The 12,825-nt window shown below is 38.8% G+C and overlaps 1 protein-coding gene across 4 annotated transcripts in view; it reads right to left on the bottom strand.

Moving 5' to 3' along the window:
• The window catches only part of CPNE4 (copine 4), a 389,988-nt gene that overhangs the window by 333,903 nt on the left and 43,260 nt on the right, over positions 1-12,825 (bottom strand). The window lies entirely within an intron of this gene.

The raw sequence follows: 12,825 nt of genomic DNA, 5'->3' as shown, positions 1-12,825 counted from the left end.
ACAGTCCAGGTGGGCCCTTATTTGCCTTTGTGCCCCCTTCATTTAGCTCTGTGCCTGGCACTTGGTAGATATGCAATGTTTATGGAATAAATGGATAGACATAGAATGGATGAGAGAATGGCAAAGCACATACGAGTATAGTTAAGAAAAGAAAATGCTCATGGCAAGCAAAGGTCAGAATTGGAATTAATGAAACTTCTTATCTTCCTACCCTAAAGGAAAAAAAAAATCCAGAACAAAAAGAAATGCTTAGACTCTCAGAGGACAATAAACATGGTTCTCTCAGGGTCTTTGAAAGCCAATGAAAAGACCAAGGGTTATACACCAACACTTTCTCAGCACACAAAGATCTCACTGCTTTCAACAAGTATTCACTACAGGATGACAGAAAAAAAAGTCTCTGGAGGACTCTGTCTAGTGAATTCCTCAAGTTCAGCTGGCCAACTGCAAGCCTCATAATAGCATTTAGAATAATTAGTTTCTTTGTTTGAAGTAAAGTAATTACACAGAACTGGAACCAACACCCATCCCCAGTGGCCTTTGGTTCTCTTTTAAATAAATAGATGGCATTACTGGGGACACAGAATACTGGTCTTTCCTGTTGGAATTCCGTAGGAGAAACATTGCCCCCCACAGGGAGCTGTTGCTGTCATAGAACAAAGGACGCTCTCACCTCTGAGAAGAACCCTCTAACAGGGTCAAAGGACCAAGATGTCATTGTTATACCTCAGACCAGGACCTAGAAGAGGATGACAAGGTAGAGGCGAAATGGTACAGAGGACTCAAACCGTGAACCGTTTTACTTTTGAAGGTAGATCTGGACTGGGCCAGCGGTAACCTGAGTTCTCGTCCTACCTTTGTCCCTTCCTCCCCAGGTTACTTTGGGCAAGCCACTCATGTTTCTAGGGCTCTGTTTCCTCCTCCAAAAATGGGTTGGGCCAGGCCAGATGTTCTCGATGGACTCATCCCAGATCTGCCATTCTAAGATCGCAAACAAAGCCTAGCAACAAAGCACGAATATAAAGAGTTTTACTCTTAGTTTTATTTCCCTCAACCCTCAGCTTCCTCATACACTGTTTACAAAGAGAATGAAAACATAACAAAGGTCTACAACTCAAAGGTTAAGTCTCACCTACTTCCCCATCCCATGTATACACACTTCATAACTCATCTCTTGGCTCTAAAACTCCAGCTGGATAGAATAGTGTGATTTAGCTTCAACTCTCCGTGCACCTGGTGACTTGGAGAAAAGTCATTTCATATTCCTTATTGGTGGTATCACAGCTACCTTAAAAGCTACCAAAACCCAACTGTCGGAAAAAAAAAAAAAAAAAAAAAAGGCTGGAGATTCTCAGATGTGTTCAAGGAGGTTTTTAGGTGATCTTGAAATAATTCCTGTCATTTCAAGTTCTACCCAGCCTCTGTTGTATGAACTTTATTATTTTTCTTCTTCTCCCCAGGGCTCATCTAAGCATAGGATGAAAAAAATGTCAATTTTTCCCCCACCAAGAATTCAATGTAATAATACTAGAAATAAGTAGTGATGACGAGGATGATACCTGACATTTATGTAGTCCCTAGGATGAACTAGGCATGATTCTAAGTACTTTACATATACCAATTTATTTATTCTTCAGTACAACTCTAAAAGATAGAGACTATTATCATCCCTACTGGCAGACAAGGAAGCTAAGGATCAAAAAGTTTAAGTAATTTTCTCAGGGTCTCTCAGACAGTAAGTGGCAGAGCTGGGATTCAAACCCTGCCTATTTGATTCCAGAGTCAATGCTTTCAACCCATTATATTGAAAGACTTCTCCCCACAGGGGAATCTATTCCAAAGAAATGTGGAAGGAATGATTTAAATAGTGATAACAGTGGGAAAATGAGTGAGAATCTTTATCTCTAAGGTCAATTTAATCTCTATATCTATTTGATAAGGCAGCAAAAGCACTTATCTTGTCAAAAGAAATTGGTTCACAGAACATAGCATTGATTTTTTTTGCCCTAAGAATTCAACACAGATTAGCAAGGTGCCAAGCCACAAAATGTGCATTCTCTGGGCTCTTTACCCAAACTACAGGGCTAGACCACTGGCTTTAAATCACCATGGCAACCAGATGCAGTGGTGATGCCCTCATGTAAACAGACAGGAGAAGAAGGGCTGTCATTAAAATCCTGTTTGTGGTAGAAAGGGGGTATTTGGAGAGAATCTGTCCTGTGGGAGATCTTTCACTTTAGAAAGCAAAACACTCTTGCGTTTGTCAGAACTATCTGTACTCAGATCTTCTTAATATAGCTTTTTGTTCCCTCTTGCAGAAGTTGAAGAGAGATCTTATCTTCTGCTTCCCTTCACAGCTGTACATTGTAAAATCTATTATGTGTATATATGTTTCCATATTTGTGTGAGTATATGCCCACATTTATCCATATCTGTGCATGTGTGTTTACACACATATATAGTAAATGTGCATGCCTATGCATACATAATGTGCACATTCACACACATCTAACACACACGTACACATATATACTGACTTCCCAACATCTCACCATGGCACTCTCAGCTCATGACTGTGACATGACCTGTTCGTCTGGAAGCAGATTCAACTGAGAAAGGGCACCAAGACACATCTCTTCACCACCTCTAGTGAGAGAAAGGCCAACTAACTCAGTGTGCTCTGATTCATTCAAGTCACCACTGGCAGAAAAAGTCTCCACTTGCTTGCTCCTCTCATCCCCATGCTGTCAGCATGGCCAGGCCTGTCTGCCCACTGTTTCCCTTGTCCCCTCAGCCTGTTCAAAAGGGATGCAAGAGAGAGAGAGACAGAGAACCATCATTTTTCCCCCCAGAGTTATATCATTTATTTTTAGCAGTGCTTTGGAAACCATCATCAAATTGATAGTGTGACCTCAGAGAAGTTGGTGAAATCTCTTCTGCAAGAGAGAACTGCCTGTCAAATTTTAATTCAGTTCGGGAGATTGAATGAGATGGTGTTTCAGTGTCCCTTTCAACTGCATCTACAAGTCAAGAGATCCAAGTCAAGGTCAGGAGGAGAAACAATAAACAGCAGGAGAGTCATAGACAAAAGAACTGTACAGGTTTCCATGGCGTAGTAGGAAAAACCCGGGGTGGGGAGTAGGAGGCTGTGCCTCTCTCTGGAGAAAGTGACTCAGGCATGAGACTGACTTTCCCTAGATGTCCAGTCTCTCCACTTTGAGAATGAGGGGTTAGACTCAATTATGATACTTCCTGGTCTCTCACACAGCTACCAGCCGGCTTCTAAGCTATAACAAGCCTGGGTGCTGCTGGCTCCAACCTCTTCAGCCCCCTCACCTCATATCCCGGAAACATACTCACGTGGCGTCTGCAGGCTCTGAATTCCTACATTGCGGAAATAAACACCTTGACATCTACATCTATGGGGGGAGATGCAAGGCGACCCTGAGAAGAATGAGGTGGCTCTGTACCTGTCGATATCATAAGGTACTTTGTAAAGGAAGGAAGTCAGGGTGCAGAACTGCATGTTCTTTGTGTTTCGGTGTGTGTATACAACTAATTATAAACATGTATCTGCATGGGTACACATTTATGTCTAGTATGTGTAAAATTTACCCAACAAATATATACCAAGCTATGAAAAAATGGCATATACATAAGTATAATCATTACAGCAAGGCTTGTAACAGCCAAAATAAATTAATGAATAAATGAATGCAAGCACTGAAATGTCCATTGATAAGAGACAAGTAAAATAGATGATAACTTATCCATGAAATGCAGCTGTGACACAGAATGAAATAGACTTGTGAATGTTGACATAAAAAGACTTCTAAAGACACACTGTTAGGTGAAAAGAAAAGAAAAAACCTTCGTAAGTTGTCCCTATTAGTCTTATTAAAAAAAAAAAAAAAAGAATGCTCTTGCATTCTTTTCTCTCTCCCCTCCTCTTTTCTTTGTAGCATTCAATCGTTGGACTATAGAAATACTCCAATTTATAGCAGAAAAGCTCTTTAAAGTTCAAACTATGCAGCGAAGCCTTGGAATTCTAAAGTCTTCCACCTAAATATTTATGTAGTTATCATTTGTTCAGTTATTCAAAATCAGTACCTTAACTCATAAAGTGGTAGGCATGCTGAGGGTAAAGACAATTGCCCCCCCTCAAAATCTGACATGATCATTCCTTGGATTGGAGAACAAAGACGAATGAAGTGACATAGGCATTTGCCCTGCATTCTTTTCCTTCATGTCTAAGGAGCCAAGGAAATATTCCAGGATGTCAGAGATACTGATATCAACATGGTTTTCCAGGAGGAAAGAACAAAGCAGTTGCAGCCACACTCTCCATTGAAAACAAGAGCCACACAGAATCCTTGGGAGCAGCTGATTTATATCAATGTGTCTACTCTGCCTTGTGAAAATCCCTGTGCCTTCAGGCCACAAATTACTGAATTTGGAAAATAAAAATGATGAGGCAGTTAAAGATATTAGGAAATATTATCTCATCTTTTTCTCCTTTAAGGTTTTATTTGCTCAAATCAGCATTATCTGTCACTTCAGCAGAAGCGTCTGGGGAAGAAAGCTGAAGTCAGGAATGTGGGCTGAGAGGGAGATTTATTTTCATGAGTCTTAATTTTTTTTTAATATACTATGACTATGGTTTACTTCTCCGATCTAAAAAATGTTTGGTTCATGTAAAAACAAGCAAACAAACGAAAACTCAATAACAACAACAGAAAACTTTGAATAAAAGTCACCTAAGCCATTTTTTCTTTTAAGATCAGCCTGTGTGTGGCAATTTGGGTCTGAGACTATAAGAGAAAGATGGTTTTCGTTCGTTTGTTTTTATTTTTAAGCATGCAGGAAGAAAAGTAGAAGAAGAAAAGTAAAAAGAGGGAAGAAAGTCTCCCCCAGAGTTGTGTTCCTGAGATGAATGTCGGAAAATTATGTCTTGCATCAGGCTGCACAATACCCAAGAGGAAAAGTAATTAAGGGAAGCTGGGGGTGGGGGGGAATCATACAAATGATCAAGGAAATTACTTCTGAGTTCGAGCCAAAGGAAATGACCTGGTTGTGTAATGGCTGGTGATGGATTTGGCAACTGGCTTCTTAATATCTGAAAGGAATAAACATCCAACACTAAAAAATTAATATGTGATAAAGGAAAAACATTACCATTCTTGATAAACCCACTTTGGGTGAAACTGATTTCATTCTTTTCCCCAAAAGTCTTTGTAAAGATGTGAATGAAAATGAACTAATTCTGTCTGGCATCAAGATTCAATTATCCTGGAGTTAAAGGGGTGAAGTGAAAGAGACACAGCAAGAAGGGTACAAAGACCAGAGGACCTGACAAGAGCAGAGAACGGATAAAAAGTGCCACTTTCCCCACAGTCGTACTTCAATTGTTTAATAAGTAGGCCAAGTCATGGGAAGAAATCTTTACCACACAGGTTGATTATAATAATAAAGCAGATACAGTGATAATTAGCCATCACAACACCTTCTCCTTTCAGGATTGTGAAAAGTAGCATAAGATAAGGACCTGAAACTAAAGTGGCATCCTATGCTCAATTCCCGTGAATTCATATTTCACAATAAGTCACCCAAGGAAGAAACTATCTACCCTCCCAACCCACCACAGCTGCCCTCCAACTCTCGACCTCCTTCTGCCCCCCTTATACACACACACACAGAAACCACTGCTATGCTATTTAGTTTTAGGCATCGCCTCTAGATGGTTCTTTAAAATATACAATCACTGAAAGCTCTGAAAACTTGCTACAGGTGTATACCTTTAACCTTCCTTTACCAATATAACCTATGAGATAAATTCTTTTACCACTAAGATTATCCATTCAGGTCTCTAAATAGATGGGCCATTTTAAACTACTGAAAAGCAGTTTATAATGCAATTTAGTAAAAACATTTGCGAAGATAAAAATAAATTGTCACAGAGATAAGTTAATGAAATACCAGAATTCATAAGGATTCAATCAATTTTCAGTTACTCATTACTCACCTTCTATGCACTGAACACAAACATATGCAGATCCTTCAACTTGCAAAATAAAAAGTGTTAGATTTAGCAACTAAAGTCACATAAAACGAGTAATTGGTTTCTCAAATGTCATTATTATAGGCTGAATTGTTATTAACTTCTTCTATCCTTATGATTAGAGTTTACGGTTAAAGGAAGGTCATAACTTCAACTTCATTTGTGTACTCCATATATACATATACTGAGTACATATAACTACAAATTGGCTTGTAATGAAACTATGTATATAATAGATTCATATGTTATATATTATATGAAACTATATAGAAATATTCTGTCCATGTTACCCTTATGAATGCTCTGAAATTTATGCTTATGTTGAAGTTACACATAATGCTGATTTGAGCAAATAAAACCTTCTTAAAGAAGAAAAAGATGAGACAATTATTTCCTAGTATCTTTAATTGTCTCATCGTTCTGGTTTTCCGAATCATTTCACCAAAATCTTTTCTAAAAATTGAAACTAGAAAATACTGTAAACACTATTATTAAATGATACTTTTGGTCAGCATTAGATTTTCTGATTAAAAACCACGAACCTATAAATATCTAAGTTTTCAAGTATTTGAGTTTAGGGTCTTGGGAATTAACACTAGTTAATTGCACATTTGTCTAAATTTAAATTTAGAAAAAAGATACAGTCATTTTTCCCTAACAGTAGGTCCATCTCTAAAATATGTGTAATTTTGCATTGCAATTTAAAACACAGAACCTGACAGAACTAATTTACATTTACATCATATTGAGACTGTTTCATTGCTAGAATGTCACATTGCATCTTTAAAATATATACATATTATGAATTCCTTACTCCTACAAGAAAAGACTTATGTTGGATAACCTAATTTATAAAAAAAGAGCTCTTTAACATTCAAAATATGCATCAAAGTCTTGGAATTCTAGTCTTCCACCTAAATATTTACACAGTTAAAATTTGTTCAGTTATTCAAAATCAATACCTTATGGATGAGTAGAACTTAACTCATAAAGCGGTAGGCATGCTGAGGGGCAAAGACAACTACCACCTCCCAAAATCTGACATGATCATTCTTTGGATTAGAGAACAAGGAAGAATGAAATTACATAGGCATTTGCCCTGGATTCTTTTCCTTCATGTCTGAGGAGCCAAGGAAATCTTCCAGGATGTCAGAGATACTGATATCAACACGGTTTTCCAGGAGGAAACTGAACAAAGCAGTTGCAGCCACACTCTCCACTGACAACAAGAGCCGCATAGAATCCTTGGAAATAGCTGATTTATACCAATGTGTCTACTGTGCCTCGTGAGAGTCCATGTGCCTTCGGGCCACAAATTACTGCAGTGCTGTAGGTACAGGAGAAACGTGAGGTAATCCTCAAGCCCTACAAGGAATTCAAGAATCCCGCCAAAAGCAGTCTGAAGCACCTTGCTCTGGTGACTGATGGAAGACAACGTGACTACTCCGACCTCAGCATCTGAGACAGCTCCTGTTCAAAGCACTGTTCCCTGAGCTCCTCACCACAACAAATTAACGAGGCAAGTCATTTTTCCCTTTCAGTGGAGACTTTGCTCCCTTCAGAGGCCACACAAATGGTAAATGACTGAGTCAAGACTCCACAAAAATCTCCTAATCCCATGGTCTTTCTATTAAACCACACTGTCTATAGACAAATCTGTGCTTTATCATGAGTGGAATGGCTACAACAGCACTGTTTCCTGTCACTACAAGATGAAACTGCACAAGGGTTTCATGCATGAGTGTATGGGTGTGATATGAGTCTACCAACAGCAGTACTGTTTGTGCAAACAGAAATAGATATGCCATGAGACAATTTGTGACAATCAGAGCTGCCACAAACCTTAGATGACTAAAGCTCCTTTGCCTATACTCTCCTGCCTAGCTCACAGTAATTAATTAGTAAACAGACTTCTGGTACAGAAAACTTCTCCATATACATCTACCGCTACTGAGTGTTTATCAAGCTACCATGGAGGTCAAGGCTTGTGCATGTCCCTTTGACAATGAACTATTTCTAAGCATGTCATCCCAACTTCCAGCCACCACAACCTACATCTCTTTGCTTGAGGGCTTTCTCGGGTCATTAGATTCTGCTCTTATTGATAAGCTAATTAATAGAGAGAGAAGAACAGTGGTTACCTCTGAGAGAGTATTGTTTGGAAAGAGGTAGAAAGAAACCCTTGTGGGTGCTAGAAACGTTCTACATTTGATCTGGGAAGTGGTCACACAGATAAACACATTAAGTTTAGTATATTTTACCCATTTTACAGTGTACTATTATCTATATATACCTCAATAATAAAGAAGAGGTACTAGTGGGGGAAATGCAGACTCTGATTTAGTAGTTCTGGGTGAGTTCTGAGATTCTAGATCGCTAACAAATTCCCAACAATGCTGATGCTATGGCAGTCTGATCACATTTGAGTCTCGAAGTTCTAGCCTAGAGTCAGGAGTGACTTACAAGTCAACTTGCTACAAATGTTTACCCATTGCCTATAATGTTCCAGGCACAAGGCTGGGCCCAGGCGCTGCTGCACATGAGGCCCATGAAGAAGCCATAGGCATATACTGCCCTTGAAGAAGTCACAGTCTACTGAGGTCAAACAATGAGTATAACAAATTCACTCATCAATTAAAAATATCTCAGGGAGTGTCTGCCATGTGCTCTAAGCAGGTGCCTGTTCCCTTTCCACCAATGTTTATAAATATTAGGCCACACATACACAAATATTTACCCATCCCAAATGATATAAGTATTACTATAAGAGCAGGGTGAAACAGTTGCTGACAGGTGGCCTGTGTAGCTGGAGAGTGAGGAGTGATGGTTAGTGGTGAGCAATGGGTTTGCCAAGCAGAGGCCAGAGAAAGCATGGCCTAGTGAGCCACATTAAGGATTCTGGTCTTTCTCTTCAGAGCAGTGGGAAGGACTGGCTGGATGGCTCAGTTGGTTAGAGCTCGAGCTCTGAGCAACAGGGTTGCCAGTTTGATTCCCACATGGGCCAGTGAGCTGTGCGCTTTGTAACTAGACTGAAGATAACAATTTGAGCTGAGCTGCCTCTGAGCTTCCAGAGGGGCGGCCAGATTGCTCAGTTGGTTAGAGCGCATGCTCTTAACTACAAGGTTGCCGGTTTGACTGCCACATGGGAGTGGAAAACAGTGACTGAACTCGGAGCTGAGCTCCACAACTAAGACTGAAGGACAACAACTTGACTTGAAGCTGATGGGTCCTGGGAAAAACATACTGTTCCCCAATAAAGTGCTGGAAATACGGGAAAAAAAAGCAGTGGGAAGATTTTGAGAGGTGTTAAACAAAGGGTGTGGCATAATCAAATTGCATTTTTAAAAAGATCACTCTAACTTCAGTGGAGAACGGATTAGATAGGGGCCAAAAAGAAGGCTAGTCTAATAGACCAACGGAGAAACAATATTAGTGTGGATGAGGGAAACAGCTGTAGAGACAGAAAGGAACATAGTTTACAGATATTTATATGGGAATTTGGACAAGTCTTGATGATGAATTGACTATGGGGGTGTCAAAGATGACTCTGAGTCTTCTTCTTTGCACAATTAAAAATGGGAGTGTCATTCACAAAGGTGGGGGAACACTGTCTGTATTGTCTCCATCTTTTCCAGACTTGCCAGAATAATCCAAATTTCATGCAAAGTCATTCTTTTCCAGTAAACACAGTTTACCAAATATAAGACATTTCCTAGAAATTAAGCCCATAAATTAAGAAAAAAAAGTTTGACAACAATGACATCTCTCTTGCAATGGTCAGCATGGTGCTTTTCCTATGTGAAGCAGACTCAGACAACCATGGATCACTGTCAGGCCAGGCCCACTTATGTTTCATTGTAATATTAAGGCCCCAAAGCTCAAAAATTGAATCCACATTATCCTTCTCTCTGTGCTTCTCTTCTTTCTTCCCTTTGGTGCTCAGAAGCCAATAGTTGACTACTATATATGTAGACACATGCTTGGGAAATTGCTTATAATTATGTGCTCTGCTGGCATGCAGTGTGTTGAATTTACTTCTCAGAGTACTGTATTTTTTACATAGTAAAACAGTGGGATTTTATCCAGTTTTATTGAGATGCACTTGACAAATAATAAGTGTGTATATCTAAGGTATACAACATGGAAAAGTACATTCAGAGCCCCCCTGCCTGAATGCAAAAGGTGGCAGATGACTAACATGACCTCTCGAAGACAAGCAGCTGACCTGGATACATTACTGCACATCTAGAGGAAATAAAACCTTTTGGTGGCTACGTATCAAGATCAGATTCAATACCAAAATATGGAACTTCAGAATTGACTGGGGTCACTATAGGTCAACTAAATGTCCTCAAAAATTACTCAGGCTTGTTTCAGGCACAAAATACTGCTCTGGAATATAGAACGCTGAGTTTTCATCAATCACTGTGGGTGTATCACCAGAGGCTTTCACTACAAATATCTTGAGCACTAACAATGGCCAAAACACAATGCAAATTTGGGGAATCCATAAACCAAGAGTCCTACCCTCATGGAACTGTAATCTACCAGGGAGAGAGACACAGGAAGACAAAAGATAATCCAGACAGAATAAAATTAGTGCTAAAGAGAGAAAGGAGCAATTTTTGTGAAAGGTAGAGGAACAATATATTTTCTCTTATTGGGGAGACAGGAAATGTAATTACAAAGACAGTGAAATTTGAGGTGCTGGTAGCGGAGAAATAAATAAAATTCCAACAGGCAGAGAAAGCCTGTCCAGCCTAAGACTATACCATGTCAAGAGCATCAAGAAGGAAAACTGCATTTAGATTTTTGACAACAGGTGGCAGTCTGGCATGAATGAATTTTGGTAACCCTGGAGCAGGCAGGATCAGAACACAGCATGGAGGGTGCAGCATTCTGGGCTAAAGAGGCTGAAATGTAATGTATGTTTCTGGAAAGCCATTACAGATTCTGGAGCAGAAGAGTTATTGGATGATGGCAATCATGCAAATATTGGATTATTGTGAATTTTCACTCCAAGCCCATATTCTCCCCAGTTGAATTGTGATGCTCATGGTTTCACTGACAACTCTGCATATCAAAGAGACATTTAAAATCACAAATCTTCATTTGTCATTTTTCACTTATCAAACAAGCCACTATAGATGTATAAGACCATATCTCCAAGAGTTAAAAATGTATCTATGTTCAAGCGTCTTAAAGAAAAAAACATAGTCAATCAGTTTTATTTTTGAAAGAATACTTTTAATATCTAAATTGTGATTGTACCTGCTACAGGGTTTTGTTTTGTTTTTTCTCTAAAAATTTCTTGGTTTTGAAGGCTGAGTTGACTTTTAAATTCTAACCAATTTTTTAGTGACTAAGTCTAAATGGGCATCATTAAATAGAGGTAGAATAAATGTTTTTTGTGTGAAATGAATGTTGTTTTAAGCTCTTTTTCTCTTGAAGCCCCCTGCCCCGCAGCAAACACAGTAACAATTGTACAGCTTTTCAAGAACATATTCAATGAAACATGTAATAGAAATGTTACTTGACTTTATAGCAACATTTATGCAATTATAGAATGATGCAATTATAGAATGAATACGGAAAGAGCTGAGCTTCCTTACTTTCTTTGATCTTTTATAATAAAATAAATATCTGATTTAGAATTTATATTTCAAAAATGAATTAGAATAATCATTAATATCCCTTCCTCTTTCTGCCCCAGTATAATGTATTTGTCCGGGATATTCACTGATAAAGACAGAAAAGAAGGACAATGGAGGATACAGCACATGGTAAAATTGGAAGAGGTCCCTTTTCAGGGGCTCTGAAAAGGTATAAGCAATTGCATTACCATGTATTAAGGAAGTGGGTCCATAGGCAAGTTCTTTTCTCTTTCATGGACAGTGCTAACGTTCTAAAAGAAGAACACATTTGCTGTTTCCTTTGCTATGTGAAGCTAAGTAGACTGATAAAAGCTACTCAGGTTCAAGACCTCTTTAAAAGGGCACAGGAAAGGTGATTTTTATTTCATGCTCAGGATCCTTTTCAAAAAGCAAAAAATGGTCACAGAGAAATACTGCTACTTAGAGCTATTCAAGTGTGAGTTGCCCAAGCAGAAAACACGCCTGTTTTGTGTGCAGGAAGGGCAAGAGATGGCATGGCTTAGAGAGTGATGAGCTGAAGTTCTGGTGATCATTAGCATAACTTTGTGAAGTACGGATTGCTGGGTAAACTCTGACATCCTAAAGTGTGGCGTGGCAGATACAAAACCCTTGGGTAGAGAATGAGCTCCAGAAAGGTTTCCAACCCACAGAGAAGATTCTCTTTTTGCAGTATATTAATTATGAAAAAATGCGTGAAGATACGTTAACAGGCAATGGGTCCTCAATTGATGATACCACTTTTAGATTTGCTTTAATTATTGATTGAAATAATATTCCTAGCTTTAAAAGAAACAGTAAGGCACGCCTATTCAAATCATACTAACGATTGTTGCTCGTGCAAAAATGCAAGAAAAAATAAATAAAAGGCATACAGATTAGAAAAAAATAACACTACCTATCCTCAGACAAAATGACGACCTACATAGAAAATCCCAAAAGTCTACAAAAAAGCTACTGAAATTACTAGTGAGCTTAGCAAAGTTGCATGATACAAAACCAGGGTTCAAAGTCAACAGCATATCTATAAACTAGCCATGGAATAGAAAATTAACATTTTTTAAAAGAACTACTTACAGTGGCACCAAAAAATGAAATCTAAACCTAGATGAAATC

This window comes from Rhinolophus hipposideros (assembly GCF_964194185.1).
Source record: "Rhinolophus hipposideros genome assembly, chromosome: 14".
Classification (NCBI taxonomy): domain Eukaryota; kingdom Metazoa; phylum Chordata; class Mammalia; order Chiroptera; family Rhinolophidae; genus Rhinolophus; species Rhinolophus hipposideros.
This window is presented reverse-complemented; position numbering and strand designations above follow the sequence as displayed.